Source organism: Theropithecus gelada, chromosome X (assembly GCF_003255815.1).
Source record: "Theropithecus gelada isolate Dixy chromosome X, Tgel_1.0, whole genome shotgun sequence".
Classification (NCBI taxonomy): domain Eukaryota; kingdom Metazoa; phylum Chordata; class Mammalia; order Primates; family Cercopithecidae; genus Theropithecus; species Theropithecus gelada.
Window position 1 is genome coordinate 13,296,610 of NC_037689.1, and position 16,814 is coordinate 13,313,423.

Consider the following 16,814-nt stretch of genomic DNA (forward strand, 5'->3'; position numbering starts at 1 on the left):
GCTCCTCTAGAGGTCCAGCTCCTATGATACTGCATGACCCAAAGCCCCCACCATAAATTACATTATTAAACTATCAAATGTGGCCCACAATCCCCAGAAAAACAAAGACACTTTTGTCAGGTAGGGTATTCCAGGGCCTGAAAGAGTCCCAGGAGTCAGGGGCAAAGACCAGACATTACTTTGGGTAGCGTTAAATTCTTTACAAGTTGCCAGGTAACATTTGAAGGAAAAAAAATAGAGATTTAAACTCTATAAGAGCATATTATCTGGAAGTCTTTGTCATAATTTAAATGAAGTTATTGCAGATATTGTATAACATGCAGGTCTCTCATTCTCTTAATATTAACGTTTTATAAGTATGTATGTTATGATAGTAAAGGGAAATGTATCTAAATTTGACTTTGAAGGAAGCAATAGCTGCTTCTTCCTACTTTTACACAACACAGAAATAGCTTTGCTTGGAGAGAGAATGAGTTTGTCCAGAAAACAAGTGATATATTTTCTGTTTTATTAAGGTAACCATCAACTTTTATTCACTTGTGACGACAAACCTTCCCCCAACTCCATTTGTGTATGCTTCCTGCATATCTCCCTGGTAGGCTTCACGGGGGTATCTGGTTGCATTTCCATTCAAGATTAGATTCAGCATCAAATGATACAGTTAGACACGTAGACATGAGAGATACAAAGATTCCAAATGAACACCATCAGACAGTCAGTTCTCGGCTGCGTACACTGTTCTCACCTTCTACCCTATGACCTTTCATAGCATGAGTAAGATCTGCACAGTAACAAGCAAAAACAGCCCCCATATTTATGATGTCTAAAAACAATACAAACCCTGAAGTCACCATGGAAACTGCCTCCCACTAGCATTTGCCTTTCAGAGGTTTTTAGAAGCATTTATCCACAACAAATCAGCAGAGAAAAAAATGCAAGACAGATGACCCTAATTATGAATGCCTATGCTTACTAGAGGGAGATTTACTAGGAAACAAAGAAGAAGGGGTCTTGATTCCAAACTTCATTAAACATGTATTTTAAGAAGGCTTCCCTTACCTATCTTCCAGCAAAATCCTCCAAAGGAGCATTTAAAATGCAGCGTTTATAAGTGCTTGGTTTTACATATTTCATAAATATTCATATTTTAAAGCAACATGTATTTTTTTCTTTTTGAAATTTGTTTTATTGATACATTTGATATTTTATGAAGCAAAATAAGTTGTCAGGAAGAGAGAGCCAAATCATTCCATGGTACCCTTAAAAATTACAAGATACACATACCACAATTGTACTTTAATCAGGAACCAAGTAGGCTGGTATATTTAAGATTGTTCTCCTCAAGAGTGTCCACCTGTAGAAGGGAGGTAAAGAGGAAGCTTAAGAAAAAGTCATTATTTGCTGAAGCTATGTCAGAGGTGAAGATCAGCTTTGTTTGCAAAGTCACCAAAGTATCAATAATTCTACCTAAGGCAGATATAAGATTTAGATAAGATTTACTACCTTCAGTAGCCAATAGAGCTTAAGGAGGTCTCAGTCTGTATCAGGAATTAAAGCTAGGTTGCATTTCCTCCTGGAGTTTTCATATTCTCTCCAACAGAAATTAATCTCTCCAGCATTCAAGTTCCCAAAGCAGGTTGTACCTCTCTTAGTTCATTTTGTGTTGCTATAACAGAATACCCAAGACTGAGTAATTTATAAAGAAAAGAGATTTATTTGGCTCCCAGTTTTGCAGGCTGAGAAGTCTCAGAAGCACGGTACAGGCATCTGTTCAGCTTCTAGTAAGGGCCACATGCTGGGTCAAAACATGTAAGAGAGGGCCAAAGGGGAAGTGTCGCTTTGTGAAGAGCGAGAACCCTAGTGGCATCCTGGCTTTATAACAACCTACTCTGGTGGGAACTAATTCATTCCCACAAGAACTAATCCAGTCTCACCAGAGCAAGAACTCACTCACTACCTTGAGAAAGACACCAAGCCATTCATGAAAGATTTGCTCCATGATTCAAACACCACCCACGAGGCCCCATCTTCCAATACTACCACGCTGGGGATTACATTTCAACATGAGTTTTGATTAGCACAAAGCAGACCCAAACCATAGCAGCCTGCCTTTAGCCACCTATTATCATAGTTATTTTTTGTGTCCTTCTTTGGTACAAAACCCTTTGAAGGTAGAGAAGAGCTCTTATATATTATTTATTATTTATTTATTTATTTGTACTTTTAGTAGAGACGGCGTTTCACCATGTTGGTCAGGCTGGTCTTGAACCCCTGACTTCGTGATCCGTCCACCTTGGCCTCCCAAAGTGTGGGATTGGAGGTGTGAGCCACCGTGCCCGGCCTTATATATCTTTTAAACTCCATAGCCCCAGTACAATTCCTTGCACACAATGGGAGCTCACATGTGTTTGTGAAATGTATTAAGAAAGCCCTCCTAGCTCTTCTTAGTGCAAGGTTAAGCTTAGGATACTCTTAGTTCACAGGGAGGCTCTTTTTGATTCACCAAATGTTTCCCTGACAGAGTAACCATAAAGTGATATGCTTAATGGGAAGACTCACCAATTAACTTTGTAATTTGCTGTTTTTCTCAAGAACATTTAATATGGAAAGCAATACACTTGCCTGTGTGGAGTATTTGGCATAAGATAACACACATACAGCACAGTAAAGATCAAGGAGGAAATTTACACCATTTCCTGCTAGAATTGACTGCTAGAATATTCATCAGTGAGGTAGTGAAGACAATGACCTTTCGGTTGATTGGAATTCATGAATCTTTTCCAGATCATAGATAGGTTTTGAAAATATGACAGCTTACAAATTGTCCACCAATTGACTTCACCTGGATGATCACTGTTAGGCCATATATTATAGCAGTCAATAAAACAGCCTGAAGAAGAAAATATAAAACAAATGTTAATTTTTCATCTCACTAAACATTTACTGATTACATATTTTTGTACAGAGTGCTGCGTTGGGTGCTGTGCGATGGAAAAAATGAACCTGTATCAAATAATTGCTACTATGTATTAAGTACCAGCTAGAGGTCATGGACTTACTGTAGTAACCTTATAACATAGATACATTGTAACCCCCAATTTCCCAACAAGAGAATAGAAGGTCAGGGAAGTTCTATAGCTTCCCCAAAGTCACATAGCTAGTAAATGGTAGAATCAGGATTTGAACCCTGGTCTGACTTTAGAATCTATGTTATTCCTATGAGCCAAAGTCCTTTCTTTCAAGGATTGCTAAGTCACTTTTATCTTGATTTGCAAAATAAGATACAAGTTTATGTGATAACATTTATTAAAAAAAAAAAACAAAAAAACACCATATTCTAGGCCGGGTGCAGTGGCTCAATCCTGTAATCCCAGCACTTTGGGAGGCCAATGCGGGTGGATCACCTGAGATCAGGAGTTTCAGACCAGCCTGGCCAAGAAGGCGAAACCCCATCTCTAATAAAAATACAAAAATTAGCGAGGCGTGGTGGCGGGCAAAGATCATATCATGATTCTGTAACTTTTATCAAAGCACCTATTATGGTGCTGAGTACATAAAAGACCTTCCAGATGTACTAACAGTTTGAAAAAATTTTCCTCAACCTGGTTTCTGGGGAATAGGCCTAATAATACTTGTTATCCAGGGCTAAAAGAGGAAGAAAAAATGAGTATATCATAATAGCTTATATTAACTGAGCATTCACTTATATTTGATGTACATTATCTCATTTAATTCTCAAAACCCTAAAAAGTAGGTTTTATTATCCCATTTGTGCAAATGAGAAAGCTGAGGCTTAGCAAAGTAAAGTATCTGGGCCAAGGTCACAGAACCAGTAGTTTACGAAGCAAGAATTCAAACAGTTCTGATCAGAGTTCACAATCTTAATTGTTTCACTATCTCTTCTGTTCTAAGACCCCATAGATTGTAAGATACACCCTCAATTTAATAAGAGATTTTCAAAGAAATAGAGAATACTACCTCATTAAATGAATAGGTTGATCGGAAAATGTATACCAGCCTGGGCACGGTGGCTCACGCCTGTAATCCCAAGACTTTGGGAGGCTGAGGTGGGTGGATTGTTTGAGCTCAGGAGTTTAAGACCAGCCTGGGCAACATGGCAAAGCCCCCATCTCTACTAAAAATACAAAAATTAGCCAGGTGTGGTGGCACATGCCTGTAGTCCCGGCTGCTCAGGAGGATGAAGTTGGAGGATCACTTGAGCGGAGGTTGTAATGAGCCAAGAACATATCACTGCATCCCAGCCTGGGCAACAACAGCGAGACCTCCTTGTCTCAAAAAAAGAAAAAATAAATAAATAATTAAAAAATAAAAAAAAGAAAGAAAGGGAAAAAAATGTATTATCAACTTCAGAATGAGAAAATAGGTATCTCAAAAAGCAAGAAAATGAGGTACATTGTATTTGTAATACATTTTAGAGTTTCCTTTGAATGCTGATGTCAAAAAGACAATGAGAACTTCCACAGTGTGGCATTAATGACATTTAGCAAAGTGCTAAAAAGATTCAAAGACTCTAGGCATCAAATGTATACTTGTTTGAATTACAAACTTCCTGTGCTCCGTGAATGAGTAACACCGGTCACGTGACCCATCTCAAAGGGGTGAAACTGATCTGAAAATTTGACAAGATAATTTTTAATGATGGTTTATAGTTCCCCCATAGTTTTTTGGATTATTTCCTCTTTTTTAAAAGAATGCCTTCGAGAAACCTTTTAAAAATAACTGTCCTCCCAGCCTTGGATGCTTCCCCTCCACTACTTCCACATCATGCATTCTACAATGGACCCTAATTATCTCTAGCCTGACCTACAACCCCTAGCCAGCTCAGACAAACCCTGCTCCAGACTTTAGTATAGTGTCCTGGCAGGATCCACAGGACTGTGGGAATTGAGTGGGATTCTCCACTGTCTTATTACTTCAGGATACTGTCCCCACCCCCTCAAAAAAGGGAATCCTTATTCTTTCCTGGCCCTTGGAATTTGTAAATTGATCAGACCTAAAGTTTCTCTTAGTTGTGAATTGAAGGTAAAAATAGATCTCTGAATAGGGTTTTTAGATGCCCTACACAAAAGTATCAGGTCTCTGAGGATGGTGTGGGCAGGGAAAGCTAAGAAGGGAATCTTTCTAGTTTCTTGGTGTATTTAAATGCATTCGATACCCAATAATATGCTGTAAAATAAGAAGAATAGCTCACCAGTAAAAGCCACTATAACAGAACAATTTACAATTAGCTTCAAAGTTCCATTTGATTACACAGTTATCACTTTTAGGATAACTTTTCTGATCCCAGTTCCTAACTTGCTTAACATCAATAGTAAATATTATCCCCTTGGAGTGCTTGCCAGACACTATGGACACCTATTGCCTTGTGAATTGAGATTTATAACCATGGGCATTACATCCCTACGTAATTTGTACTCTCCTTTAAACGATTCTTGTAAATTACTCCACCTCAATTTTTTTTGTCCTCCATGAACTTTGAGTAAATTATTTGTCTATCTCTCATTTATATCTAGAGTTACCAGATTTCCAGTCTTGAATGAAATCCAAATTTTAGGTTGCTTCCAGTAAAATGAAATTTTTTATTCGTTGGCTATATAAATAATCTCATTATCATGCAGAAAATTTTTCATGTGGAAAAAAATAACTCCATACAGGGAAATTTCACTCTGTTGTAACTAAGCTTCCAGGCTCCATGATGAGGATGAGGAGAGATGGATGAAAGTTCTGTTCACGGGCATAAGTTGCCTGGGTAAGGGCCGGGCGCGGTGGCTCATGCCTGTAACCCCAGCACTTTGGGAAGCCGAGGCGGGCAGATCACCTGAGGTCAGGAGTTCCAGACCAGCCTGGCCAACATGGTGAAATCCTGTCTCTAGTAAAAATATAAAAATTAGCCGGGCATGGTGGTGGGCGCCTATAATCCCAGCTACTTGGGAGGCTGAGGCAGGAGAATCGCTTGAACTTGGGAGGCAGAGGTTGCAGTGAGCCAAGATCATGCCATTGCATTCCAGCCTGGACTGGACTCTGTCTCAATAATAATAATAATAATAATAATAATAATAATAATAAGTTGCCTGGCTAGGAGCATCATGGATTCCAGTTAAGCCAGGAGATGAGATCCAGATAGTCCTGATATTCCTGGCACCAGAAGGCATGAGAGACTATGAGGAACTTAGGAATGCCACTAAAAACAAAAGCCGGGAAAGATTTCAGGTTATGGTGTCATGCAGAAATCGGTGAATCCTCTCAGTAAAGAACAAGCATAAAACTGGACAGAAGTGTCAAAAACAATAGTTTTAGAGCTTTAGAATTAGCCGAAGATACAAAACAAATTGAGAAACATTTATTCTTGAGAAATTTTCTGAGCTACAGGTTAGAACAGTGGGAGTCTGTGGCTTTCACTCCTGGGGCTGTTCACATACTTTGCTCCCAGCTCCGTCAGTAAGAACTTATTTTTGCCAGTTTGAGGCTAGCCATGAAAGCTAACAGCTTTGCTACTAGATGGCAGGTATTGGGGGCCACAACACATGCTTTAATCAGCTAAAAGTAACAAATTTTATGGGAAACAAATGAGAACCACAGCTTTCCTAACCTGAGGTTGCAGTCCTGTTTGGAGTGAGTAACAAACAAGCCAAAAACTTTGACAGGGAGATCCTGGAAATGACAGAGCTATAGAAGGGCTGAGATAAGCTCTCTGCTCTCTGGATATCTTGGAAATTACACGCATGCACAGAGGAAACCTGACTGAGCTCAGCAAAAAGTAAAAGCCAAGGGAGACATGAGAATTAGCGGCAAATCTGAATGTATTCCCTCACCTACACACAAATCAGCAAAAAGTGGAAGTCTTACAGGCTTAGGATGTTTCAGTACAACCTCGGTCCAAATTGTTGGCTTGCTACTAAGCTATGCAGACAAAGGAATGACTTCTGGGAAGCCAGGCTAAAAATAAGAATAAAAATTTGAGAACAGTGGCCATACACTATGGACAAATTCCATAGTTTAAGTCCAGGCAAGTTACTAAGAAACAACAACTCTCAGAAAAATAAAACAGAATCTAGAGTCACCACAATCTATTATGTAAAAAAATGTTTAGTTGTAAACCAAAACTTGTGAGACATGCATAGAAACATAAAAATGTGGTCCTTAGGCCGGGCGCGGTGGCTCAAGCCTGTAATCCCAGCACTTTGGGAGGCCGAGACGAGCGGATCACGAGGTCAGGAGATCGAGACCATCCTGGCTAACACGGTGAAACCCCGTCTCTACTAAAAAATACAAAAAACTAGCCGGGCGAGGTGGCGGGCGCCTGTAGTCCCAGCTACTCGGGAGGCTGAGGCAGGAGAATGGCGTAAACCCAGGAGGCGGAGCTTGCAGTGAGCTGAGATCTGGCCACTGCACTCCAGCCTGGGCGACAGAGCAAGACTCCATCTCAAAAAAAAAAAAAAAAAAAAAAAAAGGAAAAATGTGGTCCATATTCTGGAAAATTAAAAAGCAGTCAAAGAAATGATTCTGTGTACACACATTATGGATTTAGCAAGCAAAGATTTAATATCAGCTATTATATATTACAAATGTGTTCAAAATATTAAATTATCAAAGAATTAAAGGAATATATGATGACATTGATTCAATAAATAAGAAATCTCAAAAAAGAAATAGAAACTGTGAAAAATAACGGAATACAAATCTAGAGGTGAATAGCACAATAACTGAAGTAGAAATTTTCCTTGATGGGCTTAACATCAGATTTAAGATGGCAGAAGAACCAGTAAGCTTGAAAAAATTAATAGAAAATAATACAAAGAACAGAAAGAAAAATACTTGCGAAAAATTAACGGAGTCTCAGAAACCTGGGGAACATGACAAATATACCAATGTAGTGGACATTTCAGAAGGATAAGAGAGAATGAGGCAAAAAAAATTTGAAAAAAATAACACCAAAAATCCCAAATTGGCTGAAAAACAATAATCTAAAGGTAAAAGGGGTTTGACAGATCAAGTAGAACACAGAGATTCACATTTAGACATATCATACTTAAACTGCTGAAAGACAAAGAGATCATCTTGAAACTAGCAAGAAAAAATAATCATCACAGGAGGAAACAATAAAATTAGCAGATGGATTTATACCAGAAACAATAGAAGAAAGACGGCAGTGGAATTACACATTCAAAGTGCTGAAAGAAATGAACTCTTAACTGTGAATTCTCTATCCATCAAAACTGTACTTTTAAAAATGAAGTTAAACACATTCCCAGATAAACAAACATGAAAATAATTTGTTGCTAGCAAAGTTCTTGAAGAAATATTAAATGAAGTTGTGGTTGTTTAGGCTAAAAGGAAATGACATGAGATGTTAACTCAAATCCCCAGAAAGGAATGAACACTGGAAATAGTAAATATGAAGGTAAATAAAAAAGACCCTGTGTGTGTGTGTGTATACACACAACTGTACATACACGTATATACATATACATATTTTTTATTATTTAAAAAACAATTATTTTAAAACACATGAGTAATTAAAGCAATAACTATAACACTGCATTATTGGCTATATAGCATATATGCATATAATATATGTGATAATAACAGCACAAAGGCAGGGGAAAAAAAGTACATACATTGGAACAAAGTACTCTATTTTACTAGATTGAAGTCAGTATTAACCTGAAGTAGATTGTTCAGTTAAGGATGCATATTTTAATCCCTAGAGTCATCAGCAGGAAAATAACTGAAAACAATGTAACCTAAAAATTAATAGAGATGTTAATATGGTATAATATTTGTTTAACACAAAAAAAAATCAGTAAAAGAGAGACTGAAGAACAAGAGACATGAGATATTTAGAAACAAAAAAGCAAAATGGAAGACAAATTTAACAATATTAATAATTATATTAAATGAGAATGGACTAAACACTTCAATTAACAGACAAAAATTGTCAGATTGGATAAAAAAGCAAGTTCCAAGTATATACTGTCTATAAGAGACCTACTTTAGATTCAAAGACAGGAAAAAGGTTGAAAGCAAAAGGATGGGAAAAGATACACCATGCAAACAGTAACCATAAGAGATCTGGAGTGGCTAAATAAATATCAAAGAAAATAGACTTTGGGAAAAGAATTATTACTTGAAATGGAAACAGACATTTAATAATGATAAAAGACTCAATACACCAGGAACATATAAGAATTGAAAATGTAAATGCAGCTTTAAAAAGAGTTCTAAAATACATTTTACAAAACTGACAAAACTGAAAGCAGAAATAGAAAATTCAAAAATTCTTGTTGGGTATTTCAATATGTCTCTCTCAGTAATTGATAAAACAACTAGAAAGAAAATCAGCAAGTATATAGATTTTAACAATATCAACTAATTTAACTTAACATATATATGTTGTGTGTGTGTGTGTATAGATATATGCTTTATTTATTCACCTAAAAACAGAAGGATTCACATTCTTTGTAAGCACACATGAAACATTCTTCAGGATAGACCCTAGACTAGATCAAAATATCTCTCAATAAATTAAAGATGTACAAAGTATGTTTTATGACCACAACAGAATTAAATTATAAATCAACCACAGAAAACAAATCTGGAAAATACCAAATACTTGGGATTTAAAAATACACTTCTAAATAACACGTGAATCAAAGAAGTAATCACAAGGGAAATTAGAAAATATGTTGAAATGAATAAAACTAAAAACACAGCTCAAGAAATATTTGCCCAGACCAATGTCCTGAAGATTTTCTCCAGTGTTTTCTTGCAGCAGTTTCATAGTTTGAGGTCTTAGATTTAAGTTTTTAATCCATTTTGATTTAATTTTTTATATGGTGAGAGCTAAGGTCTAATTTCCTTCTTTTGCATATGGATATCCAGTTTTCCCAGCACCAGTTATTGAAGAGACTCACTTTTCCCCAGTGTATGTTCTTGGTACCTTTGTCAAAACAGCATATCAAAGTGTATGGGATGTAGTTAAGACAGTTCTTATTGGGAAATGATAGGTTTAAATTTTTTTTTTTTTTTTTTAGTTTTTATGGGTACATAGTATATATCTCTGTGGGGCACATGAGCTAGCTGCACTCCTATGTTGGCTGCAGCACTGTTTACAATAGCTAAAATCTGGAAACAATCTAAATGTCTATCAACAGATGAATGGATAAAGAAAATATACAGGCCGGGCGCAGTGGCTCATGCCTGTAATCCCAGCACTTTGGGAGGCCAAGGCGGGCAGATCACGAGGTCAGGAGATCAAGACCAGCCTGGCTAGCACAGTGAAACCCCGTCTCCACTAAAAATACAAAAAATAAACCAGGCGTGGTGGCGGGCGCCTGTAGTCCCAGCTACTCGGGAGGCTGAGGCAGGAGAATGGCATGAACCCGGGAGGTGGAGCTTGCAGTGAGCTGAGATCAGGCCACTGCACTCCAGCCTGGGTGACAGAGCGAGACTCCATTTCAAAATAAATAAATAAATAAAATAAAATAAAATAAAATGTACCCAATGGAGTACTATACAGCCATAAAAAATGAGATCCAGTCATTTGCAACAACAACATGGATTGTACTAGAGAGCATTACGTTAAATGAAATAAGCCAGGCAGAGAAAGATTTTTAAACTGTATATCAGATGACATGATGATAAACATATAGGTAAGTTTTTAAAAAAGGAGAAAGTCCAGAAATAGACCCAAAATTTGTGATCAATTGATTTTCAACTAAGGTGTCAAAGCAATACAATGGGGAAAGAATAACCTTTCAACGAGTATTACTAGAACAATTGGGTATCCATATACCAATAAAAAGATGAAGAACTTAAATCCTTGCCTCACATAAGATACAAGAATTAAATCAAAATAGATCATAGACTTAAACATAGGAGTTAAAACTATAAAACTTATAAGACAAAAATCTTTGTGATCTTTGACAAAGATTTCTTAGTTATGACACCAAAGCTGTGTTTCATAAAATTGTCAAAAAATTATAAATTCAACTTCATCAAAATTTAAAACTTTTGCCTTTCAAATAAAAATAAAGCCACAGTACTTGCAGAGTTTTCTTTTCTTTTCTTTTTTTTTTTTTTTTTCCTGAGACAGAGTTTTGCTCTTATTGCCCAGGCTGGAATGCAATGGCGCTATCTCAGCTCACCACAACCTCTTCCTCCTGGGTTCAAGAGATTCTCCTGCCTCAGCCTCTCGAGTAGCTGGGATTACAGGCATGCGCCACCATGCCCAGTTAATTTTGTATTTTTAGTAGAGACAGGGGTTTCTCCATGTTGGTCAGGCTGGTCTCGAACTCCCCACCTCAGGTGATCTGCCTGCCTCGGCCTCCCAAAGTGTTGGGATTACAGGCATGAGCCACTGAGCCCGGCCAGTACTTGCAGACTTTTTAAAAAAAATGTTATTTTCAAAACAAAGACACAAGCTTGAAGAAAAAGTTGTCAAATCACGTATCTCATAAGTAGCTTATATCTAGAATATAGGCATACCTCAGAAATATTGCAAGTTCAGTTCAGTTCCAGACTACCACAAAACAGCGAATATCACAAAAGGTTAATCCCACAAATTTTTTGGTTTCCCAGTGCGTATGAAAGTTATATGTACAGTACATTGTAGTCTAGTAAGTGTGCAATAGCATTGTGTCTAAAAAAAAAAACAATATGCATACCTTAATTTAAAGATACTTTGTTGCTAAAAGTACTAAGAATCATCTCAACCTTTAGCAAGGTGTAATCTTTTTGCAGGAAGAGGGTCTTACCTTGATGCTGATGGCCTGCTAATCAGGGTGGTGACTGCTGAAGGTTGGATTGGCTATGGAAATTTATTAAAATAAAACAATGAAGTTTACCACATTGATCGAGCCTTCCTTTCATGAAAGATTTCTCTGTAGCCTGCAATGCTGTTTAATAGTATTTTGCCCACAGTAGAACTTTTTTCAAAATTGGAGTCAATCTTCTCAAACTCTGCCACTGCTTTATCAACTAAGTTTATGTTATATTTTAAATCCTTTGTCGTCGTTTCAACAATGTTCATAGCATCTTTACCAGGAGTGGAGTCCATCTCAAGAAACAACTTTCTTTGGTCCTCTGTAAGAAGCAACTCCTTATCCATTCAAATTTTATCATGAGATGGCAGGAATTCAGTCACATCTTCTGGCTTCATTTCTAATTCTAGTTTTCTTGTTATTTCTACTACATCTGAAATTGCTTCCTGCACTAAAGTCTTGAATCCCTCAAAGTCATCCATAAGGGTTGGAATCAACTTCTTTTAAACTCCCGTTAATGTAGATATTTTGACCTTCTCCCATGAATCGCAAATGTTCTTAATGCCATGGAGAATGGTAAATTTTTTCCAGAAGGTTTTTGATTTATTTTTCCCAGATCCATCAGAAGCATTGGCTTCTCCTCTTCAGCTATAAAGGTCCTAGATGGCATCTTCTTCCAATAGAAGGCTGTTTTGCCTACATTGAAAATTTGATGTTTAGTGCAGCCACCTTCATTAATGATCTTAGCTAGATCTTCTGGGTAACTTGCTGCAACTTCTGCATTAGCACCTTGTACTTTTATATTAGTGAGGCAACTTCTTTCTTTAAGCCAAATGAACCAACCTCTGCTAGTTTCTGAAGCTTTCTCACCTCTGTCAGCCCTCATAGAATGAAAGAGAGTTAGGGCTTTGCTCTGGATTTGACTTTGGCTTAAAGGAATGGTGTGGCTGGTTTGATCTCCTATCCTGACCACTCAAACTTTCTCCATATCAGCAATAAGGTTGTTTCACTTTCTTATTATTCCTGTGTTCAATGGAGTAGCACTTTTAATTTCCTTCAAGAACTTTTCCTTTGCATTCACAACATGGCTGTTTGGTACAAGAGGTCTAGCTTTCAGTCTATCTTGGCTTTTGACACTCCTTTCCCACTAAGCTTAATCATTTCTAGCTTTTAATTTAAAGTGAGACACATGTGACTCTTCTTTTCACTTGAACATGTACAGGTCATTGTAGGGTTGTTAATTGGCCTAATTTTAATATTGCTGTGTCTTAGGGAATAGGGAGGCCTGAGCAGAGGAAGAGTCAGGGGAATGGCTGGTCAGTGGAGCAGTTAGAACACAAACAACATTTATCATTCAATTTCACTGTCTTATATGGGCATGGTTGTAACATCGAAGACCACTGATCACAGATCACCATAACACATAGGATACTAATGAAAAAGTCTGGCCGGGCACAGTGGTTCATGCCTGTAATCCCAGCACTTTGGGAGGCCAAGGCAGGTGGATCACTTGAGGTCAGGAGTTCGAGATCAGCCTGGGCAACATGGTGAAACCCCGTCTCTACTAAAAATACAAAAAATTAGTCAGGCATGGTGGTGCACGCCTGTAATCCCACCTACTTGGGAGGCTGAGGCAAGGAGAATCGCTTGGACCTGGGAGGTGGAGGTTGCAGTGAGCCCTGAGATCGTGCCATTGCACTCCAGCCAGGGTGACAGAGTGGTACTCTGTCTCAAAGAAAAAAAGAAGTCTGAAATATTGTGAGAATTATCAAAATGTAAGACAGAAACACAAAATGAGTACATGCTATTGGAAAAATGGCACCAATGGACTCGCCTTACTCAGTGTTGCCACAAATTTTCATTTGTAAAAAAAAAAAAAAATGCAACATCTATAAAGCCTTCTAAAGGGAAGCACAATAAAATGAGATAAAAGGAGATTTGCCTGTATTTAAATGAACCCTTACATCTCAGTAATAAGCAATAACACAATAAAAATGGAAAAAATATTTTAATAGACATTTCACCAAAGATAATATACAGATATCTAATGAGCGTGTGAAAAGATGACTAACATTATTAGTCATTGGGGAAATAGAAATTGAGATGCAAATTAAAACCACAATGATGTATCACTTCATGCCCACTAGAATGGTTATGATCAAAAAGATTGGTAATACAAAGAATTGGCAAGGATGTGGAGACACTCATATTCTCAAAATAGTTGATGGGAATATAATGTGGTACAACTACTTTGGAAAGGAGTTTGATAGCTTATTAAAAAGTTGTACGTGTGATCACCATGTAACCCAGCAATTCCATTCCTGGGTATATAACCAAGAGAAATGAAAACACATGCCCACACAAAGACTTGTATGTGAATGTTCATAGCAACACTATCCATAATAGCTTAAAACTGGAAACAACCTAAATGTCCATTAACTGGTGATTGAATAAACAAAATATGGTATATCTATGTAGTGGGATTCTACTAAGCAACAAAAGGAAATAAACTAAATGAACTATTTATGTATATAACAACATGGATGAACTTCAAAAACATTATACTGAGTAATAATAGAAGCCAGACACAAAAGAGTACATATTTTATGATTCTATTTACATGAAATTTCTAGGAAACGTACAACTATGAATACAGAAAGAGTGGTTGCTTGAGACTGGAGGTTTGTGTGATAGTGGACTGAAAATGAGTACTGTGGAACTTTTTGGGATGAAGAGATTGTTATAAGATCAGATTGTAGTGATGTTTGCACCAGTGAATAAATTTACTATAAATCAACAAATTGTACATTTATATAGGGCACATTTTACATATGGAAAGTGTACCTCAATAAACTTCTTAACCAAAGAAACTTCAGAACAATGTAAAAAACAAAAAGACAACAGCCTGTTTCAAATCCGCACCACAGTTAAAAGAGCACAGAATAGGGGCAATCAAAAGTTTACTGTGAGGGCCGGGCACGGTGGCTTCATGCCTGTAATCCCAACACTTTGGGAAGCCGAGGTGGCAGGATTGCTTGAGCCCAGGAGTTCAAGACCAGCCTAGGAAACATAGTGGGACCTTGTCTTTACAAAAAAAAAAAAAAGTTTGGTGTGTGAGGACAGTGTGAAATTGGCAAGGACTTAGGCGTTAATTGGGATGAAAGGGCCTGCAGACCCAAGTACATGCAGCCCACTGTGTACTCAGAGATGGTCACTGTGTGCCTAAAGGAACTGAACTAGTGGAAACCTTCAACTTCTTTAGGTTGATTTCATGCCATATAGGTGTTGTTATTTCTTTTCTTCACTGTTAACATGGATTTTCAGAGACCAGAAGAAGCATATCTAAAATTATACAGTTAGGCGGAAAGGACAAGACTTCCAGTTAAGGATATCAACCAAGGAGCTATGGAAAGCATGCTTTCAACCACAATAAACCCATAGAAACCCTAGATAAAATATCAGAAAAAAAAAAAAAAAAACCAGAAATTTGGGCTGGGTGCATCTCAGCACTTTGTGAGGCCAAGGCAGGAGGATTGTTTGGGCCCAGGACTTTGAGACCAGCCTGGGGAACATGGCAAGACCTTGTGTCTACAGAAAATTTAAAAATTAGGTGGTGTGTTGGTGTACACCTGTGATCACACAGCTACTCAGGAGGCTGAGGCAGGAGAATCACTTGAGCCCAAGAGTTCAAGTCTGCTGTGAACTGTGTTCGTGCCACTGAACTCCATCCTGGATGACAGAGTGAGATCGTATTTCAAAAAAAAAAAAAAAGTAAATATGTAGTCAGACTGAAAAATAAGAAAAAGATAACTCAAAGTATCAGAAATAAAAAGGGAATTTAAAGCCATCATGGTATCCTATCAGGAAAGAGAATCCCAAACTGTTACCTGGAAACAATGTAGCAATGGAGACTCCAATAAAGTAGGCTGGGCGTGGTGGCTCACGCTTATAAACCCAGCACTTTGGGAGGCTGAGGCAGGATGATTGCCTGAGTCCAGGAGTTTGAGACCAGCCTAGGAAACATAGTGAGACCCCCATCTCTACAAGAAATGTTAAAAATTAGCCGGATGTGGTGTTATGCATCTGTAATCCCAGCTATCAAGAGGCTGATGTGGGAGGATTACTTGAGCCCTGGAGGTCTAGGTTGCAGTGAGCTATGATCACGCCAGCTGCACTCCAGCCTGAGCGGCACAGTGAGAACCGGTCTCTAAAAATAAAAATTAAAAAATAATAAACTACTGATAGAGGATAAATTGTTATAAGCACTTAAAAAATAAGCACTTAAAAAATGAGATTACCCAGAAAAACTGAGCCATGCATATGATTTATGACAAGGGATTCTCCATAGATTTTACCATGAGACATGCATGAGGATGTTCAGAGCATGACTGTCAGAGGAAAAAAAGCATAGCATATTCATAAAACGGAATATTCTACAGCAATGAAAATAAACTGTGGCTATACACATTAATATGAATGATACCAGTGTAATACTGAATGGAAAAAAAAGACTCTTAGAAGAATGTATTCAGTAGAGTTGCATTTATTTAAAGTTCAAAAATAATACATTGTTTAGGGATATACATATGTGTTAAAACTTTGAAAAAAGGCAAGGGAAAGATTCATGCAAAGTTCAGGCTAGTATTACCTTTGACAGAAGGGAGAAAGAAAGGATTAAAGAAGCACAGGACAGCAGAGTACGAGTCTGAGGCGGAGGGAGTCGTGGCAGGACAAGGGTTTAGAGAGTTTCTTCCACTCTTTGACCGAGTATTGGTTGAAAGGAGTGCTGCTGAAACTGTAACCAAAGGAGGCATTATGCTTCCAGAAAAATCTCAAGGAAAAGTATTGCAAGCAACAGTAGTCGCTGTTGGATTGGGTTCTAAAGGAAAGGGTGGAGAGATTCAACCGGTTAGCGTGAAAGTTGGAGATAAAGTTCTTCTGCCAGAGTATGGAGGCACCAAAGTAGTTCTAGATGACAAGGATTATTTCCTATTCAGAGATGGTGACATTCTTGGAAAGTACCTAGACTGA

General features: G+C 37.7%; 1 pseudogene; it reads left to right on the top strand.

The window, feature by feature from the left end:
• The first annotated feature begins 675 nt into the window (after positions 1 to 675).
• On the top strand, positions 676 to 16,814 carry LOC112616340 (annotated as a pseudogene).